Here is a 25,138-nt window from a genome sequence, read left to right as displayed (position 1 = left end):
CTGAGCCACCCAGGCGCCCCAAAAACAGGTTTTTGAGTCCTAAAAATATTTCTCCTTTTTTTTTTTTTTTTGGTCATTTCTTTTCAATTCTGTAGTTATCACCCTATTTCTATTTTTCAATCTTTTTTTTCCTAGTAGCGAGCCATTGCTTGCCCACACCAAACCTTTATGCAAAGTAGAAGTGACTGACTCCTTTTCAAGGCACCTTTATTTCCTGTTGTCGGAAATTGAGCTGATTTTGTAATAACGAGGCACTTTACTGCCATCTACTGGTAAATTGTCACAATAAAGTTATTATTTTTTAAGATTTTATTTTATTTTTATTTTTTATTTTTTTAAAAGATTTTATTTATTTATTTGACAGAGACACAGCGAGAGAGGGAACACAAGCAGGGGGAGTGGGAGAGGGGGAAGCAGGCCTCCTGCCAAGCAGGGAGCCCGACTCGGAGCTCGATCCCAGAACCCTGGGATCATGACCTGAGCTGAAGGCAGACCCTTAACGACTGAGCCATCCAGGCGCCCCAAGTTTTTTTTTTTTTAATTGTGGTAAAATATATAATTAATTTCACCATTTTAACTATTTTTAAGTGTACAGACCTGTGGCATTAGGTACATTCATTGTGGTGCAACCATCACCACCATCCATCTCCAGAACTCTTTCATCTTCCCCAACTGAAACTCTGTACCCATTAAACAATAACTCTCCATTTCTCCTTCCTGCTAGCCCATGGCATTTCTACTTTCTATTCTATTCTTTCAATTCCACAGTATTCTACTTTCTGACTCTATGAATTTGACTATCTAGAAACCTCCTATAAGAGGAATCATATATTTTTCCTTTTGTGACTGGTTTATTTCACCTAGCAAAAGTCTTCAAGGTTCATCCATGTTGTAGCATGTGTCAAAATTCCCTTCCTTTTTAAGGCTGAATGATATTCCATTGTATGTTGTGAATACCACATTTTGTTTATCACTCATCTGATAGACATTTGGGTTGCTTTTACCTTTTGGCTCTGGTGAATAATGCTGCTATGAACATGAGTGTACAACAACTGCTCAGGTCCCTGCTTCTACTTTTTGGGGGGTAAAAATCCAGAAGTGGAATTGCTGCATCAATGGTAATTCTATGTTTAACTTTTGAGGAACCTCCAAATTGTTTTCCACAGCTGCTGCATCATTTACACTCACACCAGCAATGCATAAGTGTTCCAATTTCTCCATATCCTCACCAACACTTGAAATTTTCTGATGTGTGTGTTTGTGTGTGTTTTCTTTTATAATGGCCATCCTAATGGGTGTAAAATGGTCTCATTGTGGTTTTGATTTGCCTTACCCTAATGACTAGTGATATGGAACGTCTTTTCACATGCTTATGGGCCATTTGTATGTCTTCTTTGGAGAAATGTCTATTCAAGTCCTTGGCCCATTTTTAAATAGGATTTTTGTTGATGTTGTTGAGTTTCTAGAATCTTTCAGAGCTTTCTTACCCCTAGAAATTTTTGTGAGACTTGGAGGTTTGTGGATGATGTCATCTCAGTCTCTGGGCTGGCTTCTGGCGGGAACTTTGTCTAACTAGTTTCTCATTCAGTCTTTCGGATTAATTCATTAATCAAGTAACTAATTTTATCATTATCCAAAGAGTCATTCTGTGGCTATGTCAGATTTATAGGCTAACATGAAAGAATATATGTGTATATGCTTATATGAAATTCAAGAATTGTCAAACTTGATCTAAGGTGCTAGAAGTCAAAATAGTGGTGCCTCTGGGAGAGCAAGTATTGACTGGGAGGGGACATATAGGAGGAGATAAAAGGGAACTTTCTGGGTTAATAGTTCTATAACTTGATCAGGGTGGTGGCAACACAAGAACACTGGTAAAAATTTATTATGCATATACTTAAGATGTTTGCATTTTGCTGTATGCAAATTATACCTCACTTTTTAAAAATTGAAAGAAAAAGCTTAAAAAAATCCCCCCCCCCAGGACCTCATAAGTCCTTTTGGTGTTAATTTCCTAGGCTCAAGGACCTGAGATGCATCCTTGTGGTCCTCTTTATTTTTCTTTCCCCTCTTGGGCCCATCACCTAGCAGTGTCCAGGATTCACAAACATAACAAATATTTATTGAGCACCTCCTCTGTGTCAGGCACAGTGCTATATGCTGAGGAACCCGTGGTAAACAAGATGGATAATGTCTCCCTCCTTTTGGAGTCCACAGTCTAGTGGTGAAGACAAGGAATAAATAACCTACTATGTCCTACTGAGGACAAGTAAGAGAACCCGTCTGGGGAATGGTCAGGGAAGGAATCCTTGAGGTAGTGATGTCTGAGCTGGGATCTGAAGGCTGATGAGTTATCTAAGTAGGGAGAGCATTTCAGGCAGCAGGATCAGCATGTTCAAGGGTGCTGAGAAGGGAGGAAGTACAATGTGTGAAGAAGATCATTGTAATTACAGCCCAGAAAGAGAAGAAGAGGGCCCTAAGTTAAGTCTGGAGAGGTAGCAAGGGCAACGGCAAGACATCTATTTGAACTTTATCTTAAGAGCAATATGGACCATCAAACACTTTTAAATAGGGGAGAGACCTGATAAAATTTCTGACTTAGAAACATTACTCTGACAGCAGGGTGGAGAAAAGATTGAAGGGGAGCCAGGGAGGATGTGAAAAGGCCTTGGATCACTACTGCACCAGTCCAAGCACACCATGTATGCTCAATGGAATGAAAGGACTCCAGACTCCTTTTCTCAGATGAGACTAGTATGCCTGGCCAGTCTCATCTTCTATCTTCTGTAATGCTCATGACAAACTCTTTAACTCCCATTTAACAGATGAGGAAGCTGAGGTTCAGAGGCAAAGAAAGTCACATAGCTATCAAGAGTGAAAGCCAGTTCTGAATCCAGGCCTGTATGACAGACATTAATTCCAGTGCTGGGGAGGCGTCCCTACATTTGGGGAGAGGGGAGGAGCCACATTCCCTTGCACCTACTGAGCTTGCTAGGATGATGGTGAGGGGACAAAGTAGAGAGGGACGTATAGGCAAATAATAATAAAGGCTACAGGTTATCTTTATCACCGTTAACGTTATTAGACACTATGTGTTAGGCACTGTGCCAAGTGCTTTCCATGTCTTCCCTCATTTCCTCTCTGCAAGCACCATTATCCCCATATTTCAGATATGTACACTGAGGCTTGGAGAGCTGACTTGCCCAAGGACACCCGGTCAGAGGGCTTCTATAGGGCTGTGCCACTAACGATACCACAGCTCCAGGAGACAGACGCTCTCCCAAACCCGTCCCTAAACTCTGCACCCAAAAGAGCGGGCGCGCGCTCCGCCTCGCGCTATCGGGGACGTTTGGCCACGTGATCAGGGCCCGCCCCCGCCCGCCCCGCCCCCGCCCGCGCTCCCACCCTCTCTCCCTCCCTCCCCCTCCCTCCCCGGCCCGGTCCGGCCCATCCCCCTCCCCGCCGGCTCCCAGAGGCCCTGCCGGGTCGGGCTGCGGGCGGCCGGGCGCCGACGGCCGGACTGACGGACGCACGCGAGGGCGGACTGACGGACACACGGAGGGCGGCGGGTACGCACGGCCCGGGCCGCTGCTCCGAGGCCCGCCCGGGAGGGCAGGGGCCGCGCTCAGGTGAGGTGACGGCGACGCGGGCCCGTAAGGGGTGGGCCAGCCGGGCGTCTGGGGTCCCGGCCCCGCTGGCTCCTAGGGAAGGAGGCGCCGCCTGGGCCCGGCGCGGGAAAATGGCGCCGGCCGGCTGTGGAACACGGCTCCTGTGCGGGCCCGGCCCGGAGCCGCCCCGCCCGCCGCGCTCGTGTCCCCGTCGCCATGTTGGGGAGCGGGCCCCGGGCCTGCGGGCGGGGGTGCTGGAGGGAGCGGGGGCCGGCCGGGGTTGGGGAGGGTGCGAGACGCGGGGTCTGGGGCGCTGAGGGAGTGCAGGGCCGGCCGGGGTCTGCACAGGGTGGCGCTCCAGGCCCGAGGAACTGGCGGGAGCCGACCGTGGGGTTTTGGGCGGGGGTCGAGAAGGGACACTGAGTCCAAACGGAACTGGGGTCAGGGTCCGTGCGGCTGGAGGCCGGGACTGGAGTTTGGTTAGGCTATTCGTGTTCAGGACCCAGAGGGCGTGGGGTCCGAGCTCAGGCTGTCAAGAGCCGGGACAGTTCTTTGTGGAGGGCGGGGGTGGGGGGAGGCTGTTCATTAGAAATATTAGAAATGGGGGCCCTTTGGATGCAGGCGCGAGTATCAGATTGGGGCAGTTCTCGGAGTCGCGGGGCCGAATTGCAAAGCCTTGTAACTCCCGAGAGACTGAGGACATATGTTCCCCTAGCATATTCTACTCCCTATTGGGAAGAGCAACAGAAAATAGGAAGACTTTGATGAGCAAGAGGGAAAAAGGGGACTGAGGTTTGGGTGCAGGAGCTGGCCAGCAAATGGGGTACATGGAGTGGAACTGGTTGGCAAGAAGAAAGAGCCTCCATCAACTTAGGGAGTTTGTGTGTGTCTTTAAAAGGAGGGACCGGGCTGTTTGTGGGCGGTGACCCAAGGTGTCTTCCCAGGAAGGGGACAGCCCACTGTTTTAAGAGCAGGGTCACCTGGGGAGGTCATCAGAAAGGCGTTTTTGAAGCCAGTAAGAATGGTGAAGATGAATGAATTGTAAAAACGACAAGGATCTTAGAGATCATGTAACAATTTCAGATCATATAGTGATTTTAGCTGAGACATAGAAAGGTAAAGATGACTCCTCGGGATCTTACAAGTTCCTGGCCGAGGACGTCCTCTGCTTCCTCATTCAACACGCTGCCTTAGAGGAATTTGTTCGCTGTGGGAAGAGTGTTAAGGTGAGCTTGGCAGCATATATCAAAGAACTGTTAATCTGTTTTGTTTTGGTAATTAGTTTGACAGTAGAAAAACTGAAGGGGGGATACAAAAAAAGTACAGGTGATCAGCTATTTGATAATTTCCAGCCCACATCCATTTGTGCAAAGAAGTTATCTTCAGGACCCTTTTGACATCTAACTTTCTGGAGTTTTAAGAGATGCTTCTTCTGTTCTGGGTGTCTACTATACAGCAGAGGGACACAGAAAGCCGAAAAATATAACAGTGAACAATGGCACACACCCAGGATCTCTATCATGATCAAACTTTAATTAAAGTTTGATCAAGGGGCGCCTGGGTGGCTCGGGCGGTTGGGCGTCTGCCTTCGGCTCGGGTCATGATCTCGGGTCCTGGGATCGAGCCCCGCATCGGACTCCCTGCTTGGTGGGGAGTCTGCTTCTCCCTCTCCCTCTGCCTGCCCCTCTCCCTCTGCCTGCCACTCACCCTGCTCACTCACTCTCTGCTCACTCTCTCTCTCTGTCAAATAAAAAAAAAAAAAAAATCTTAAAAAAAAAAAGTTTGATCAAGATAGAGAAGAGTTCAAAGTTCATATGGGTTATGGAAGAAATCTGAGGGAAACTATGCAAATCAGTCATGAAATAGTAGTTCCAGGACTCCCATAAAATCAACAAGGACTTTCAACGAAAAGGTTATGAAGATGTCCATAGCAAGTAAGATTTTCAATATATATTCAATGTGTATATACCATACATATATGCAGCATCAAGATTCATTTGTTCTGGCTCTTTCTAATGCAAGAAGGCCTGACTTTGTGCATTGGGACCCTCTGGCATCTAGTGAAGCTGCTCAGAATAATAGTAACCCCTCTTAGAATAATATTTTCAGTTGAGTAAAAAAAAAAATACTGTTTTATAGAGAAAACCATTATATTAAAATACCAAAATACAACAAATTATAAAATAGTAATATAGATATAATTTATCAGTACATTAAGAAATCAGATCTAGTGTTGGGTCTGATAATTACAATTTTAAACACATGATGAATATAAATAATACTTTAAGATATCAGCACAGATCTGTACCTCTGAAACAAATAATGCAATATATGTTAAGAAAAAAAAAAGAAGAAGAAGAAGGTAGCAGGAGGGGAAGAATGAAGCGGGGGAAATCGGAGGGGTAGACGAACCATGAGAGACCATGGACTCTGAAAAACAAACTGAGGGTTCTAGAGGGGAGGGGGGTGGGAGGATGGGTTAGCCTGCTAATGGGTGGAGGGCACATTCTGCATGGAGCACTGGGTGTTATGCACAAACAATGAATTATGGAACACTACACCTAAAACTAATGATGTAATGTATGGGGATTAACATAAGAATTAAAAAAAATAAATAAGATATCAGCAAAAACTGTAATGAACATAATACTTTAAGATATCAGCAATACCTGTAATATGATGTAAAGATATCTGTGATAACTGTGACAGAGTCACAGATACCGCTGATACTAGAGTGGTTCGTTGCCTATAATTCATATTTGAAGAAAATGGTAACTTTCAGTTAGAAGTTAGTGAAAATAAAGAAGTAGTTTTGGTTTTTTTCCTATCCAGGTTCACAGACCCCTCTGAATTCTGTCTGTGGATTCCCATCTATGAACCCCAGGTTAAGAAACCCTGCTCCTACCACCAAGCATGTCTTCCATGCAGCAGACATTTACTGTGCACTAAGATATGTCAAGCATTATGCCAGGCTCTGAGGATTCAAAGGTCTTTAAGGCAGGGTCTTTTCACTTTAGATATTCAGTCTCATGAGAGAAATGAACAGAAAAACAATGATAGTTCAGGATGAATACCAAAGCGGTATCAAAGGTTATAAAATCAGAGGTGGGCGTGACTCAGCTCTAGGAGTCAGGGAAGGTTTTGTGAAGGGTTGATAACTTGAGATGTGTCCTGAAAGGTGGAGGAGTTTGCCAGATGGAGAGTTGGAGAAAAGAGCTTTCCGGGTAAAAGCATGCACTTTCAGGAAATACAGTTGAATGTGGTGGGAGCATAATATGTGTGTGGAAAAAGTGGTCAGAGATGAGATGGAACTGTTGTTTGGAACCTGGCTGTAAAGGACTTCGCTAAGGAGTTTGGACTGAATCTTTGGCTGATAGGGAGGCATTCATGGTTTCCAAGGAGGAAGTGTGTATGATTTGGTTTAATTTTTAGGAAATAAATGGATGTTCTTTGAATGGGGGTGGACTGGAGAGCAGAGCCTAATCATGACAGAGGCTGTGAGCTTTGAACAAAGTTAGAATTTTCAGGTATTGATAATTGACATTGCACGTGGTAAGAGAAAAGGAATATTTCAGATTTTTGGTTTGGGATGGTGGCTGTCAAAGAGGTTATAAAAAGGGTGAAAGGAAAATGAAGCAATAATTGTCACAAATTAGGAAGAAGGTTTTTGGGGTAGAGTAATAGACTTTGGAAACCATTGTGAAACTGTCAAGTGTGGTGTATTTTTCACTTAAGGAAATCAGTGGTCAGTGTCAGCAGACATAAAAGCAGGGAAAGGGATGCCTGGTTGGCTTAGTTGATTAAGCATCTGCCTTCCGCTCAAGTCATGATCTCAGGGTCCTGGGATCATACCCCATGTCGGGCTCCCTGCTCAGTGGGGAGTATGCTTCTCCCTCTCCCCCTGCTTGTGCTCTCTCTCTCGCTCGCTCACTCTCTCTCTCTCAAACAAATAAATTCTTTAAAAAAAAAAAAACCTGCCAATTTAAAAAAAATAAAAAAATGAAAAGCAGGGAATGTACGAAAATCACAACTTCTGTGTCAGAGGTCAGCAAACTATGGGCCATGTCAGATTTGGCCCACCACCTATTCAGGTACAGTTTTATTGCAACACGGGCACATTTACGTATTGTCTTTAGCTGATTTCACACTACCTATGGCAGAGTTGAGTAGTTTTACAGAGAAGATACATAGTTCACTATATATTTACTGTCTGGCCGTTTACTAAAGATGCTTGCCAATCTGATCAGTGTCTGAGGATTGGATGTTCAACTTCTGGTTTGCCATCTAGTTTCTATAAAATGGAGAATAACCAACTTGGATTTGTCCTCCTGGCTGGGTCCCCCATGCTCTGTGTATCTGCGGTATGACATAGAGCTCTGAATATTTTATATTGGTCAGCAACGCCTAGGTCTGTTCTGGGGTCTACTGTGTGGCAGCTGTGGTAGTGACAGGTTTTCACAGCTTAGACCATGCTGGGGCTTATTTTGCCATTTTTCTATTGGGTTGTCTTTTTCAAAAGATTTCCTTATATTTTCTGATTAGTAATCCTTTGTTGGTTATGTGTATTATAATTTCCCAGGTTGTTGTTAATCTTTTTTCTTTTTTTTCTAAAGATTTTATTTATTTATTTATTGGAGAGCGAGCGAGAGACAAACAGCATGAGAGAGGAGAGGGTCAGAGGGAGAAGCAGGCTCCCCGCTGAGCAGGGAGCCCAATGTGGGACTCGATCCCAGGACCCTGGGATCATGACCTGAGCCGAAGGCAGTCGCTTAACCAACTGAGCCACCCAGGCGCCCTGTTGTTAATCTTTTAAATCTCTTTTTTTCTCTTGTTAAAAGAACTTGTGAATTTTAACAAAGTCAAATCAATCTTTTCCTCCCCCAAGATTTTGCAGTTATTCTTTATATTATCTTCTTGAATCTCCACTGTTTTGTCTTTGATGTTTAGATCTCTAATCTATCTGGAGTTGACTCTTAATGTGTGATGTGAGATAGGGTCCAGTTTCATTTTTTTCGTAAGTATAACCAATTATCCCAGCACCATTTATTGAATGGCACTTTGTTTTCAAATTGTGTGCTCTTTTGGTGGAGTCTGACCAAGGTCCTAATTCTAGCTCTACTGCTTGCTAATTGTGTGACCTTGGACAAGTTGTGTAACCTCTTTGTGCCTCAGTTTCCTCAGCTTTTATTTTGTGTATGTATGTATGAATATATGTATTATGTATGTATGTATGTAGCTAGATAGCCAGCTAGCCCAGTGTGGGACTTGAACTCACCACTGCAAGATCAAGAGTCGTACGCTCTACCTACTGAGCCAGCGAGATGTCCCAACTTTCCTTAGTTTTTAAAATAAGGATGGGGCACCTGGGTGGCTCAGTTGGTTAAGCGTCTGCCTTCGGCTCAGGTCATGATCCCGGGGTCCTGGGATCGAGCCCCGCATCGAGCCCCGCATCGGGCTCTCTGCTCCGCGGGAAGCCTGCTTCTCCCTCCCCCAGTCCCCCTGCTGGTGTTCCCTCTCTCGCTGTGTCTCTCTCTGTCAAATACATAAATAAAATCCTTGGGGAAAAAAAAGAAGGATAATAGTATTTATCTCAGAGGCTGTGAGGATTAAGTGATTTAATTCATGTAACGTGTGGAACAGTGTGGCACCTAGGAAATGCTCAATAATGTTAGCTTATATTTAGCACTATTGTTCATTTCTGATTTCCAGCACCTGGCACAGGGTAGGAGCTCAATGTACTCAATACAATTGTCTGTTTAATTTGGTTTTCAGGTCAAAACAGAATGGTTGAGAGGTAGGCTGAGTGTTACAGGAGATGCTTCCATTTGCTGCAGTTTTAGCTGCTGCCTCAGACTTTCCACTGGGATGGAACTCCTCTCACCCCATCACTTCTTTTGCAGAGAACTTTTGTAACAGAGGATGCAAACCAGCAGTCTGTGGTTGGATTTGACCTGCAGACATGTTTTGTTTGGCTCAAATGTACACAGATTTTTTACTTACCTTGAAAAATTTGGAAGATCTATCAACACCAAACTCGATATTCTCTCATAGCAACAGAGTAAAAGCTAAAGCTTTTAGGTATGATGGGTGTTTGTTTCCTAATGCTCTGCGGTCTTCATTACTCTCTTGTTTTGCTCATTTACTTTCATTACTCTGTAGGCATTTGATTTTCTGGTTCTTACTTCACTGAGGTTTTAAATATCTCTTCTAAACCAATAAATGATATGTTGGGATAAGGGTCAGGGTGGTCAGAAATTGACAGATGAGTTTGTGGGCAGGTAAAAACCAAAGTCTGTTTCTAAGGATGCGTCATCCTTGAGCATAATGAATAAAATGATAATTGAAATTAAAAGATGAAATGAAATTCATTTCAAATCACTGAATATTTAGGCATCTACTATGTGCTGGGTACATTAGAAATTACCACATTGGTGGTAGAAAAGAAAACTAGCTGGCCAGCTTTATGAAACATTATAGAAGAGATCTTTTAAATTGTGATGTGGGGCTGTTTTCCAGGAGAGTGGTTGGATGGTTGGAAAGGAAAAACAAGAATTAATTCATTTGCCAAACATTTATTGAGCCCTACCATATGGATTAGGCTAGAACTCTGCAGGATACAAAGATGATTCTAGTCAGAGTTTAAGTGTCATGAGGGGTATAGGTAATGTGTTATGGAGCTGTCAAGAATGGTGTAGAGATGTGTATTTAGGAAATAGTAAAGAGTCCAGTTTGGCTGGAGAACAGGATTGTTACAGGGCTATAGTTGGAAGTCAGGCTGGAAATGGAGATTGAACAATAGCAATAATAATAGTAGTAGCTCACGTTTTTTGCATGTGTACTATTTGCCAGATAACTTGCCAAGCATTTAATAAGTAGTGTTTCTTTTAATCCTCACAACAACCTTGTGAGATAGGGCACTAATTTTTATACCTTTTTACAGATAAACTGAGGAAAAGAGCTAACAGTTGTTGGGGAAAGAATTTGAGTCCAGGCAGTCTAATTCCAAGGCCTGTGTTAGTCTCTGTATACTATACAGGTGAATCAGGGAAGGCTTTGAATCCTTCTCAGTTCCAGGCTGGGAAATTTGGACTTGATCGACTAATGGGGAGTCCTCAAAAGTTTTTAACCATATGGTGACATAATGAAATCTGTATCTTAGGAAGGTAAGCCTGCTAGTGAATGTAGGAACAGTATGAGGAGAAGGAGAAATATGGAGCTAGTTTACTCTTTTCCTCCTCACTATATTCAGTGCTCCTTCAGAGCTGACCCTGTGTCTGTTTGTCCTTCCCGTCCTTCAGCTCCACTGTCTACCTATTGTGTTGTCTGGCGCATTTATTTTTTTAAAATGTAATCTTTTTCTATGTCACTTTATTCTAAAGAGGACTTGAAGTGGCTGCCTAGGAGCTCAATAATCATTTGCTGAGTTAATTAATAAACGCCTAGAGGTATAGGTAGATGTGTACATAAAGGGAGTACTGTGGCTTTGTTGGAGGGAGTAAGGTAGCCCTAGAATTTGGTGATAAGCTATATTTTATGTATAAACCCTATAAAGCAAAAGCCTGGAACCACATCTTCTTAAACTTGTGAAGAATTGTACTGGGTCAGATAGAATATTAACTATGTCAGTTAAAAAGCTAAACTCAGAAACAGAAAATGGTGGTTGCCAGGGCCTCTGGGTAGGGGAAATGAAGATATGTTGGTCAAAGCATATAAACTTCCAGTTGTAAGATGAATAAGTTCTGGGGATCTAGTGTACAGCATGGTGACAGTAGTTAACAATAATGTATTATATACTTGAAAGTTGCTGAAAGAGTAGATTAGATCTTAAATGTTCTTGCCACACACCAAAAAAAAAAAAAAAGTAATTGTGTGCAGTGGTAGATGTGTTAACTAAATTTATTGTGGTAATTTTACAGTATATATGTGTTTCCATCTCATTGTACACTTTAACACAATGCTGTATGTCGATTATATCTCAATAAAGCCAGGGAAAAAATCTTTGTTGTTAATATTAATGATCACCAAATTCAGAGGACATTCATACTTTAAATAGATATTTAGGTTTGTATTTAACATTAACCAGCTACAGCCACCACCCCTGCCCCCTCCCAACCCAATGCACACAGAGAGGCAACAAAAGCTCCCATTAACTGGCACCTTTACCAATATTGAACCTGTTGGATATTAGTTCTATAGTACCATTATGTATATTATCTAAAGACCAGACAACAGCAGTTTCTCACAAGAAGAAATAGTTGAAAATTTGTGAATCAGATTCCTGTTTTGGGTTTTACGGAGGGAAATTGTTCATTAGGTTAAGTCCCTTGTAATTTTAAATATTATATGAAAGTAAGACTGTGTCCCTTCTATAAAATACAGACTTAAGAAGTTCAAACACTTGGAAAAATCAAAGACATTGTGGTTAACCACCAAATGCTAGTATAGGTGAGAAGATTTTAGGTAAACCAACATCTGACTAGGCTTAATAAGAGGCCGGTCAATAGACCAAATCCAAATAATGGATTTGTTAAATATTCTTTCCCATTGTGGGTATTAACAGCAGTGTGTGCATATACATGTATGCACATATCAGTGTGAAATATATTGATATAACTTGTATAAGTCTGAATCTAGGGATGCTTCCTAAAAAGAATGAGCCTTCAGCTGAGTTCTTTTAGATTGTGTTCAACTCTTCAGTAAATAAATAAATAAATAAATAAATAAAATTAAAAAAAAATTCTCAATTATACTGCTGTAACATGTTATTATAAGTCTTTTTTTCCCCAATTTTTTTCTTAGAATATATTCTCTAAAATGATAGAGTTTGGTCCAAGGATAATCACTTTTTAGCTATCTTGTCAGCTTATTCTTTATTTTTTAATTTTAAAAGATTTTATTCATTTATTTGACAGAGAGAGACACAGCGAGAGAGGGAACACAAGCAGGGAGAGCGGGAGAGGGAGAAGCAGGCTTCCCGCAGAGCCGAGAGTCCAATGCAGGACTCGATCCCAGGACCCTGGGATCAAGACCCGAGCGGAAGGCAGACGCTTAACGACTGAGCCACCCAGGCGCCCCCGCTTATTCTTTAGAATAACAACCAGTTTATATTGCCACTAGTCACAAGTTATTATTGGATTTTATAATTTTTTTCTTCCAGTATAATAGTGGTACCTCACAATTTTGTGGATTTTTAAAATATTTTAAATATTTTATATGAAAAATTTCAAACATACAAAAACAACCCCTGAAATAGTAGAATAAACAGCCTTACACCCACCACCTATATTTAATGTATAGCCATATGCTTAATAAAATACTTATTATGTTAAACCTTTTAAAAATAAAGACATCCTTGAGTTAGAAAGGGCCTGGGAGGCAATGATGCCCCCTTTTACCTCTGAGTTCCTGGGGGGCGGTGGTTTGGAACTTGGGAACTTTGTGTGAGGTGTTCCTGGAAGAAAGGGACAGGAGTGGAAATTAGTTGGCACCTACTGCTCCCCAGTGAGGTTGTGGCCCCTCCCCCAACTTTTCTTCACGTTTCTTAAAGGCATTTTGGTTTTTTTAAATCTGTACAGCAAGAGCAACTTTTTCTGTCAAATAAAAATGAGAAATGCAGGAAAAATTTAAAAATAAAAAAATAAAAATAAAGACATCGTGAAACTATGCCTTTAAACATTTTAGCATGCATCTCTTACAAATACATTCTTCTGCATAATCACAATACTGTTATCACACCTAACAAATTATCAGTAATTCCTTGATATCATCTAACAGTAAGTCTGTATTTAAGTTTCCCTCATTGTCTACCAGATGACTTTTATAGCTGACTTATTCAAAGTGGAATCAAATTTAAGGACCATGCATTGCATTTGCATGTTATTATTTATGCAGTTGTAATCTTTTTAACATCTGGAACAATTCCCATTCCTTGTCTGCTTCCTCACCTTTTTAATTTTTTTTCATGGCATTGATTTGTTGAGACCAAAGCAGTTTTAATGTCCTACATTCTGAATTTATCTGATTATTTTCTTCATGATATTTATTCCTTTATTTCTTATATTTCCCTAAGCTGAAGGTTTAAAGACTTGATTAGATCATAGTTGAACATTTTGGCAAAAATACTTAAATATTCCTCACATTGCATCAAATCACAAGGTACACAAATGTCTAGTTGTCCCATGTTGATGATAACTTTGATCACAGGTTTAAGGTTGTGACTTCCAGATCTCTCTGTTGTGAAATTGCATTTTTTTCTTCTGTGACTAGCAAATATATTTTTTACCTTTATTAAGCTGAGTATTTTTTTAAATCTTTTAGCTAGTTTTTAATATCATTTGACCATTTGTCAAATGATTTAATTTTTTTCCTTTTAATTTTGCACTGTGTTTAAAAATTTTATTCAGTGTAACCAGTAGTGAGTTGTTACAATAGATAAATTTCAAGTTTCAAAATATAGCTGAAATCCAATGTAATTTAACCAAAAAAAGGATACAGATTGCAAATATATAATAGGGGACATTTCTTTCACAAGATTTGGTGATGAGATGTGTTTCCTTTTAAAAAAAACATTCTAAGCAGACAAACCTAAAAAGCATAAAGCTCTTGTATCAAAAATTTCTTTCATTTTTCTTTTTGAAATGGAGGTAAATCTCAAATTCATAAAAGTTGGGTTTACATTTGTTTTACATACCCACCCAAAAAGCACCCAGAATGTATTTTTTTTTAATTTTATTATTTATGTTAATCACCATACATTACATCATCAGTTTTTGATGTAGTGTTCCATGATTCATTGTTTGCGTATAACACCCAGTGCTCCATTCAGTAAGTGCCCTGTATTTTTATTTCTTGGTCTTTGAGTGTTTCATTTGGTTGCTTTTATACACCCATTTTCTTAATTCTATTTCTTTTCTGTTATGAATTAAATAGGATTTTCCTTCCAAACCAGATAGGCATATTGAAACTACTTGAGCATCATCTGAAGTATATGAAGAAAAAGTCAATCCTCTCCTCCTCTCTAGTTCCTGTCCTCCAACCTACCCAAGTATAATAGCCTAGTGTGGTTCTTTCATATTTTTCTCTATAGTCTTAGAAATAAGTTACATACTGATTCATTTTCTCTCTTAACAAGATTATCATGATGCCATACACATTATTCTACAAATTCTGGGTTTTTTTACTTTATAGAATATACATTTCATTCTGTGTCATTAAACAGATATCTAACTCATTTTTTTCTAGCTGCATAATGTTTCATTTATGTAGGTTTCTGAAGGGGCATCAGGTTTTTTCTAATTTTATTTTCCCCGTCACAAATAGTGGATATCCTTGTGCATATATCTTTAAGAAATGGAGTTTTTACTTCTGTAGGATAAATCCCCAAATATGGGGTAAAAGGTAAACTTACAATGTGAGTATTATGAACGTCCAAGTTATTTTCCATAAAGGTTGTTGCAGTTCTTATTCCCACTTGCACTGGATAACAATTATCGTTTTAGTTTTTGCCAGTCAGCTGAGAAGAGTTTTATTATTTTTATTTTCATTTCCCTGACCATTAATAAGTTGTATACATTCATTTTACATTTGTATTCTCTATTCTGCTTGCCTTTACCAGTTCTTGTTTTTCTCTTGGGTGGTTAATTTTGTACTCTTTAATCAACTTGTAGGTGCTTTTGTGTATTTAGGATATTAACCCATTTTTTTGTCACATGGTACAAATATATTATCCCAGTCTATCATTTGGCTTTTGACTTTGTGGTTTCTTTGACATACAGACTATTTTTATTTTTACCTGATCATGTCTGTCAGTTTTTATTACTTATGGGTTCATGTCTTGCTTATCATCACCCCACTAATGAATTTTTATATTTTTGTTTTATTGTTACTAATTTTTTACCTTAATTTTGTTTTTCTCTTTTTTGCAATTTGGGTAGAGATTTATTTCTTTGTGCTTTTTTTAAGTATAAATAACCTGTTTATCTTGCCACTGAATTTTCTCTTCTGATCAAAATATTCTCTTTTTCATTGTTTGGTGATAAGCATAGTATAGATTTTCTAGTTTTTAAGTAATCTCTTTTGAACTTTGAAGAAATACTTTTTAAACTGTTCCAAGTTATTTTGAATCCTATATCTGTGTTTGAAAATATTAGCAATAGTGTATTCACCTAATACAGTTCTGTCTACAAATTTGCTAAGTGGATTTATCTGGGTCATCAATAATGATGAAATGGTAGCTACAGGATTTAAAAGCTGATCTTAGGACTTCAGTGTTTGATTTAAAAAGTGACAATTTTAAGAGCATAAAGCAAAAAAAAAGAGAGAGAGAGAAAAGCCTGACAACACTGTCATTATGAATATAAGACAATGGAGAAGAAGAAACACTGGTAAACTCTTAGAATGATGGCCTAAGGACTTCTGTAACTTAGAGCCCAGATCTCATGATTTAACTGTGTTGGAAATTTAATAAAGAGAAAAAAAAGCCATTGTTCTTTTTTTAAAGATTTTATTTATTTGACAGAGAGAGAGCGAGCACAAGTAGGAGGAGCGGGACAGGGAGAAGCAGGCTCCCCACCGAGCACAGAGCCCGATGCGGGGCTAGATCCCAGGACTCTGGGATCATGACCTGAGCCAAAGGCAGTTGCTTAACCAACTGAGCCACCCAGGTGCCCCACCACTGTTGTTTGTTTTTGTTTTTCCACCATAGTTCTTTAAAGCTGTCTTCCATCTTATGGCAAGACAACATTCATTCTTATTGTTATTTTTTATACCATACTTTTCTAGTGCTTTTAAAATGAATTCTTCTGTAAATTTATACCATACTTTTCTAGTGCTTTTAAAATGAATTCTTTTGTAAAGAAGTGTCACATATGAAATGAAAGACCTTCCTACTACTAAAAAACTTCAAACTATTGACTCATTCCATTAGGATATTAGACCAGATGATTGTCAAGGACTCTCTAGTTCTTACTCTGCTAAGGTTCTCAGTTTATTTTTAGGGAAGTTTTTAGTAGTTCCTATATTGTAGGATTTGATCAACTTTTCAATGTTATTTGTATATTTTGAGCATGGATTAAAAGACTGGTACTCCAAACCTGTGTTATTTATTTATTTATTTATTTTTACTGTAGCTTTATTAGGATTAAAAGAACACAGTGGTGTTCATAATTAGAACATGATGTATAAAGTAGTTTTTTCTAAATTTTACTTTATCCACTTTCATGACCTCTAACAATATGGGGAAAATCTCTTTGAGCCTCTGACTTATTTTGTTGGTTTATATTGTGCTTAGTTAAATTAACTATATTTGTGTTTACGATGAGTAGTTCTAGGAATCTCAAATTTCATATTTCACGAATTTATCTTTTGTTTCTTATGCTAAAATGTTAGAATTGAAATTTAAAAATTAACGTTAATATTCCCTAATACCTTAAATTATCTATTATTCCTACCAGGAGCAAACCAATTGTTGTTATAGTATTGAAATGCCAATCTCTCTGACAGGCATTTTGTGGATCCTTTCAGGTACTGAGTTTCTATGATTTGATTGGAGGTTTGCATAAATCTTCCCTTGGGAGCCCTGGGCTTAGGAACAGGAAGCATGTAATAGTTTTATAAGAGATTCAGGAGGTGTAGGAAGGATGGGATTGGATCTTTAGTTGTGCCATGGCAAATCATTTTGACAGTTCACATTTAACTGTTTATTCACTTTTTAAATGCCTTATAAGTTATCCCAAAACTTTTAAGGCTATGTGGTTAACAGGCCAACTTATTTTAAGTACTGTAAGTGTAATATCCAGATTTAGGCATTCATATAAATGTTATTTAAATTCCTCATTCTACAAAATTTTTGTTTCTTATATAGTAACTTCAGGAGCAGAAAGGTACCTACCCTGCCTAGTACATAATAAGCAGTTGGTAAAGGATATTTGAACAAATGCATCCATTCAAAGTATTCAAATTCTGGATTAGAAATTATGAGGGACTTCTCTACACATAATTTTTTTTTTTAAGATTTTATTTATTTGACAGAGAGAGACACAGCGAGAGAGGGAACACAAGCAGGGGGAGTGGGAGAGGGAGAAGCAGGCTCCCCGCTGAGCAGGGAGCCTGATGCGGGGCTTGATCCCAGGACTCTGGGATCGTGACCTGAGCCGAAAGCAGATACTTAACGACTGAACCACCCAGGCGCCCTCTACACATAATTTCTATTTAAACAATAACTCATGGGGGTGCCTGGCTGGCTCAGTTGGTGGAGCATGTGACTCTTGATCTCAGGGTTGTGAGTTTGAGCCCCACATATTGGGTATAGAGATACTTAAAATCTTTTAAAAAAATAATAACTTATGGTCTGTAAGTTTGAAATGATTTCACTTGATCTTAGCCAAAAGGCTGAGAAGTGATTGAAATGATTTCAAAATATAAAGTTAAAAATTCATGTAGAAGAGTCTCTTGATAAAGTATTGAGGATATTATTACTAGCCATCTTTTTTTTTTTAAGGTTTTAAGTAATCTCTATACCCAACATGGGGCTTGAACTTAAAACGCCAAGATCAAGAATCTACTGACTGAGCCAGCCAGGCACCCCTATACTAGCCATCTCTGAGAAGGGAAGGTTTTACACCCAGACAACAAATCTGGAAGATTTATATTTGGCACAAGCTGAAGATACGCTTGTGTTTATGAGGCAGAATCCAGAAGAATTCTAGGATTCTTATTTTACAAAGCTGTTAATTAAAGTATAGTTGACATAGAATGTGACAGTAGTTTCAGGTGTACACTATAGTGATTTGACAATTCTATACATTGTGCTATGTTCACCACAAATGTAGCTGCCATCTGAGACCCTAAAACTCTATTACAATATCACTGACTATATTCTTTATGCTAAACCTTTCATCCCCATGACTTATTCATTCCATACTGGAAGCCTATACCTACCTCCCATTCCCCTTCACCCATTTTTCCCATACCCCCACCCCCATTACAGATCACTCCATAACCAGATATTCATTGGTTAAAGTGAAAGTAGATAGAATAATAATTAAATTAGGCTTTATTTAACTTACTTATGCAGATGGTGCAGCAGCTGTGATAGTGCACAGCTTTGAACCCAGGACATCTGTATTTTCTGTTTGCTTGCTTGTTTGGTTTTTGCGTTGTCATTTGTGATGAAAATTTTTTCAGAGTATAAGTAGGAGAATAAATGTTAAATTAAAAAGTATATTATTATCACCACATTTATAGTTTTACAACAGAAAGGGTAGGAAAGTGACAAGAAAGACTTAGTCTGTAGCTAACTACATACATGATCTAGGGCAAATCATGCAACCTCTGTGGGACCGTTTCTGCTACATACTTCATTAGAATCCTTCAGGGGTTCTGCCCGAGAGAGATATATCTGTTTTTTCATATTTGTTAACTGAAGTAGGACACATACAATGCAAAGTGCACAAATCATAAGGGTAATGATTGTAAAATGAACACCCTTGTATAACCACTATTGATGTATTTTGAAAAAGCTTTCTTGATGATTATGAAAGCTTTCCTTTTTAAAAAACCACTGGATTTGAGACTATAGGTAATCTCATCTCTTTTAACAACCCTTTTTAGAGTGAAATTAGCAGAAACAGTGGTAGAAAGAAAGAATTTGGCCAGTCACAAAAATTTACTTTGAATAGGTTTATTGGGCTTATATGTTTAGTCTTTTCTTCTGATGTTTCTTGTCTTCCTCTTTGCCCCTTTCCCTTTCTATCTAGGTCCTGGATGGAATGGAGAGGGGTCCTACTGAACATCTATTATCTTTTCTGAGAGTGGTCAGAGAGTTCTTAAACAGGTCTGTTGTTTATATAGAATACAAATGCAATCTTATTTTGTTAAAAAATTGATTTCAGTTGATAAGGATTGAATTAGATAGAAATGGAGTTTACTTTTTTAAAAAGAAGGCATTTTGATCTCACTGTCCATGGGGCATTTTCGTTTGGCAGGCTGCATTTGACATGTAAATGGGACCCAAAGCAACTGAATTAAATGAGATCTGCTTATTAGAAAAGCAGTTTCTTAATAGAAAAGCAAGTGAGCCTTGTCTTTTTGAGTTAGGTTGAATATATGTAATATGGCAGAATTCTTTATTGGTTTCACGGGAAGTACTAAAAAAAGATTAAAAGGTGAATATCTTAGTTGTCTATGATCCTGGAGGGGAATGGAGGCATGAACAAGCCAAGAAGGAAAATATTTGGCCCTCTTTCTCATGTTTTCAGAATTTATAACCTTGAAAAAAAAAAGGTACCTTGAAATCTCTGATTCAGAGAAAGACAAGTATATAGAGTTTTGGCTCCCCTCCCCATTCATTTATGTCTCACTCTGTCACCGTGAATGAATTTTATCATTATTCAGTCAGATAAAAACCCAGCTTAGTGATTTCCCAAACTTGTCTTCACGTTGGACTCCCCTGTGGAACTTGGCAAATTATTGATGCCTTTGTTTCCCTTCCTTCCCTACTCTTCACTCCATTGTGATTTAATTGGCCTGGGAATATGATGTGGGTTTTGGAATTTTTAAAAGATCCGCAGGTGATTCTAAAGTGCAGACAAGTTTGGGAACAACAGCTCTAGCTAAAGCAGATCTGGCCCCTATTGCAACTTGTGACTTTTTTTCCATAAATAAGGGGATAAATATTTTGATTTTAGAATCCTGCACTTTAGAAATAATCAGAGAAAGACAATTATCATATGATGTCACTGATACGTGGAATTTAAGAACAAGGCAGAGGATCATAGAGGAAGAGAGGAAAAAATGAAATAAGACGAAACCAGAGAAGGAGATAAACCATAGAGACTCTTAATCTTAGGAAACAAACTGAAGGTTGCTGGAGGGGAGAGGGGTGGGGGGATAGGGTGGCTGGGTGATGGTCGTTGGAGAGGGTATGTGTTGTGGTAAGCGCTGGGTGTTGTGTAAGACTGATGAATCACAGACCTGTACCCCTGAAACAAATAATACATTATATGTTAATTAATTAAAAAAAAAAGAATCCCATGCTTTAAACCTAAGTTCTTACTAGAATGTAAGCCCCATAAAAGCAGGTACCATGTCTGTATTTTCTTCACCATTGTATCTTTAGCATTTGGAACAATATCTGGCATATACTGCGTGCCTAAATATTTGTTGAATGAGTGAATGACTGTCAGTCTCCAGGGAGGTGAGAATATGCTTTTAGCAAATACTCCAGTGGTCTGAGAGAGTAGGGTGGTTGTGGAGAGCCCAGTCTCTAGAATCAGACTGCCTGGACTTGAATAATGGCTGTCACTTACTAGCAGTCTGGTCGTAAGCAGGTTACTTCTCTGTGCCTAAGTTCCCTCATTTGGAAAAAAAGGGGATAATAGAATCTATTCCTTGGAATTGTTGGGCGTACTAATTGAGTTAATAATGCAAAGTGCTTAGAACAGTGCCTGATATATAATAGTGTTCTGTAAGTTGTAGCTACTGTAAAATTCAAAACACCCCAGATTCTCTGCCGTTTGGGTAATTTATCTGTAGAATACTGTTTGACGGCTAAGGTAGAATAATGGAAACAGTTGTATTAGATGGAGTTAAGGCTTGACGAAGGTGTTTTTTTTTTTTTTTAATCAACTTAATGAGGTATAATTTACATACAAATTATCCATTTTATTTTATTTATTTTTTACCTGCATCCATTTTTTTATTTTTATATTTTTTAAGATTTTACTTATCTATTTGACAGAGAGAAAGAGAGCACAAGCAGGGGGAGCAACAGGCAGAGGGAGAGGGAGAAGCAGGCTCCCATCGAGCCCCCCCCTCGATCCCAGGACCCTGGGGTCAAGACCTGAGCCAAAGGCAGCTGCTTAACCGACTGAGCCACCCAGACACCCCCCTGCATCCATTTTAAAGTGAAACATGTTTCGATGAGTATTTATTAGTTTATACTATTTATTATGAGACAACCACTACAACCAAGGTATAGAAAATTTCCATCTCCCTAAAGTTTCCTTATACTCTTTTGCAATCTCTCCATCCCAGCACCCCCATCAATATATTGCTTTGCATTTTCTAGAGTTCTAGAAATTCATATATTATGTTCTCTTTTGTGTCTAGCTTCTTTCCCTCTGCATAGTTTTTTTTTTAAAGATTTTATTTATTTATTTGACAGAGAGAGATACAGCGAGAGAGGGAACACAAGCAGGGGGAGTGGGAGAGGGAGAAGCAGGCTTCCCGCAGAGCAGGAAGCCCAATGTGGGGCTCGATCCCAGGACCCTGGGATCATGACCTGAGCCGAAGGCAGACGCTTAACGACTGAGCCACCCAGGCGCCCCTCAGCATAGTTTTGATACTTATCCATGTTGTTGCATGTATCAGTAGTTCGGTTTTTTTTAATGCTAAGTAGTATCTTGTTGTATGAATGTAACTTGTTTGTTTATCCATTTACCTGTGATGGACATTTGGGTTGGTTCCAGTTTTGATAGTTGTGAATAAAGCTGCTATAAGCATTTTTACACAAGTCTTTGTGTAGACATATTTTCATTCATTGTTGGGTAAATCCCTAGCAATACGATTGCTGGGTTGTATGGTATATCCAACTTTTAAAGAAACTGCCAGTTTTATTTATTTATTTTTAAAGATTTTATTTATTTATTTGAGAGAGAGAAAATGCTCACCAGCTGGGGGAGGGGCAGAGGCAGAGGGAGAAGCAGGCTCCCCACTGAGCAAGGAGCCTGACATGAGACTCCATCCCAGGACCCTGGGATCACGACCTGAGCTGAAGGCAGACGCTTAACCGACTGAGCCACCTAGGCGTCCCCTGCCAGTTTTGAAGGAGGTGAATATTCAGCAGGATATCCAGGGAGAGTCCATTAGTTATCTATTGTTGCATAACAAATTGCCACAAATTTAGCAGCTTAGAACAACACATACTTATGGTGGCACAGTTTCCATGGGTCAGGAATCTGGATATAGCTTAGGTGAGTCCTCTCTGTTGGAGTCTCTCAGAGGCAGCAGTCAAGTTGTCAGCCAGGGCTGGAGTCTCATCTGCTTGACTGAAGAAGGAACTGCTTCTGAGCTTATTTGGTTATTGGTAGAATTCACTTCCTCAAGGGATGTTGAACTGAGAGCCTTGGTTTCTCACTGGCTATTAGCTGGAGGCTGCTGTCAGTTCCTTGTCATGTGGCTTCTCCAGTGTGGCATGCTGAGAAGGCAATAATTAGAGTGTTCTAGGGAAATAGAAGTCACCATCTTTTATAACCTAATCATGGAAGTGACATCCCATCATTAACATCTGTTGGTTACAAGCTAGTCACTAGGCTAGCCCACACTCATGGGGAAGAGATTACACAAGGATGTGAATACCAGAAGCCTGGAATAATTGGTGGCCATCTTAGGAATACTTGTCCCAAAGAAGGAATGGCTTAGTGCCAGGCTAGGTCTAGATAGGACTGGGGGGGAAAAGCAGCTTGTGAAATTTTCTTTACCTTCCCTGTATCAAACTGTATCTCTTTATTCCTCTGTCTTTCACATCAGCCTCTCCTCACTTCAAGAACAGAGACATTAAGGTCACACTCACAGTGAGATTTTTATCTTGGGTATTTTTGTTGTTGTTGAGAGATTCAATTAAGGCCTCTTCCTGAATCATTTAGTGTTTATATATTATTTTAAAAAAACATTTTATTATGGAAATTGAGACAGATACAAAAGTAGAATACTATCATGAACTTCCATGTACCTTTTACCCACCTTCAACAATTTGGTTTTTTTACCGATCTTTTATGTATATTTACATGCAATAAAATGCACTCATTGTAAGTGTATAGTTTGTATGTTGTGTATTTTGTCAAATGTATATATCCTACCAGTCAAGCTATAGAACATTTCAAAGTTACCTTGTGCCCCTGTTTAATTTCCACCCCAGTCCCAGGCAAGTACCCATCTGGTTTCTCTTGCTGTTGATTTTGCCTGTTCTAAAATGTCATAGAAATGTTTTGATTCTTTTTTTTTTTTTTTAAGATTTTATTTATTTATTTGACAGAGAGAGACACAGCGAGAGAGGGAATACAAGCAGGGGGAATGGAAGAGGGAGAAGCAGGCTTCCTGCGGAGCAGGGATCCCGAAGCGGGGCTCGATCCCAGGACCCTGGGATCATGACCTGAGCTGAAGGCAGACGCTTAATGACTGAGCCACCCAGGCGCCCCTTGATTCTTTTGATAATCATGAAGTTTTCGAGTTCACCCACGTTGCATATATCAGTGTTCAGAGTTTTCCTATGGACATTTTGGGCTGGATAATTTGTTTTTCAGACTGCCATGTGCATTGTAGGATATTAGCAGCATCCTTGACCTCTGTCCACCAGATGCCAGTAGCGCTCCCCTCTCCTCCTTTGATTGTAACAATCAAAAATGTCTCCACATTGCCACCTGTCCCCTAGAGGACAAAATCCCCTCTTTTTACTGGTAGATAACCCTAACAGTAGTTGATCCTTTTTGTTGGGCAGTATTCTACTGTATGGCTACACTACAATTTATCCATTACTAATGGATGGATACTTGGGCTGTGTGCAGTTTACTTTCAGTTTCAGGCTAATATAGATAAAGTTGCTATTAACTTTCATAGGAAGTCTTTGTATAGACATGGTTTATTTATTTGGGACATATATCTAGGAGTGAGATTGCTGGGTCCTATGATAAGTAAATGCCTAACTTTATAAGAAACTGCCAAATTGTACATTTTTACGTTCCCACCAGTATGAGAGTTCCAGTTGCTCTAGATTCTTGTCAACATTTGATATTATCATTCTTTTAATTTAAGCCATTATTGTAGGTGTGTTATTTCTTTGTAGCTTTTTTTTTTTTTAAAGATTTTATTTATTTATTTGAGAGAGAGAATGAGATAGAGCATGAGAGGGAGGAGGGTCAGAGGGAGAAGCAGACTCCGTGCTGAGCAGAGAGCCCGATGCGGGACTCGATCCCGGGACTCCAGGATCATGACCTGAGCCGAAGGCAGTCGCTCAACCAACTGAGCCACCCAGGCGCCCTCTTTGTAGCTTTAATTTGCTTTTTCCTGATGACTGATAATGTTGAGCATCTTTTTACATGCTTGTTGTCAAGTGTTCAAATCTTTTGCCCATTTTTCATTGCATTGTTTGTCTTATTATTGAGTTTCCTTTGTCTTTGCCCTTATTTGTGCATAAATATGGACAATTAAGGGACACCTGGGTGGCTCAGTCGGTTAAGTGTCTGCCTTCGGCTCAGATCATGATCCCAGGGTCTTGGGATCAAATCCCACATCAGGCTCCTTGCTCAGCGGGGAGCCTGCTTCTCCCTCTGCCTGCCACTCCCCTTGCTTGTGCGTCCTCTCTCTCTCTCTGACAAATAAGTAAATAAAATCTTTTTTTAAAAAAATACGATAATTAAGAAAAATGAAATAATGAATACAATTTTATATACTTTCATATTTAAAACATGAACATTTCTCATAACGTTAAATATTTCTTTTAAGATTTAAGCAGGCTTGGGCTGCCTGGGTTGGCT

The 25,138-nt window shown here is 39.6% G+C and overlaps 1 protein-coding gene across 4 annotated transcripts in view; it reads left to right on the top strand.

Annotated features, from left to right (window-relative positions):
- Positions 1-3,428: 3,428 nt before the first annotated feature.
- The window catches only part of NCOA6 (nuclear receptor coactivator 6), a 102,741-nt gene continuing 81,031 nt past the window's right edge, over positions 3,429-25,138 (top strand). For 3 of the 4 annotated variants that reach the window (XM_035006163.1, XM_035006162.1, XM_035006158.1), the window contains exons 1-2: positions 3,429-3,629; positions 19,364-19,440. The gene's annotated coding sequence lies outside the window, so the exon portion shown is untranslated. The remainder of the gene's footprint in view (positions 3,630-19,363; positions 19,441-25,138) is intronic. The other variant, XM_035006159.1, reaches the window with a different exon arrangement.

The sequence above is a fragment of the Mirounga leonina genome, unplaced genomic scaffold, assembly GCF_011800145.1.
Source record: "Mirounga leonina isolate KUSES-001 unplaced genomic scaffold, KU_Mleo_1.0 Mir_150, whole genome shotgun sequence".
Lineage (NCBI taxonomy): Eukaryota > Metazoa > Chordata > Mammalia > Carnivora > Phocidae > Mirounga > Mirounga leonina.
The sequence above is the reverse complement of the archived record's forward strand: the minus strand, read 5'-3'. Positions and strand labels throughout refer to the sequence as shown.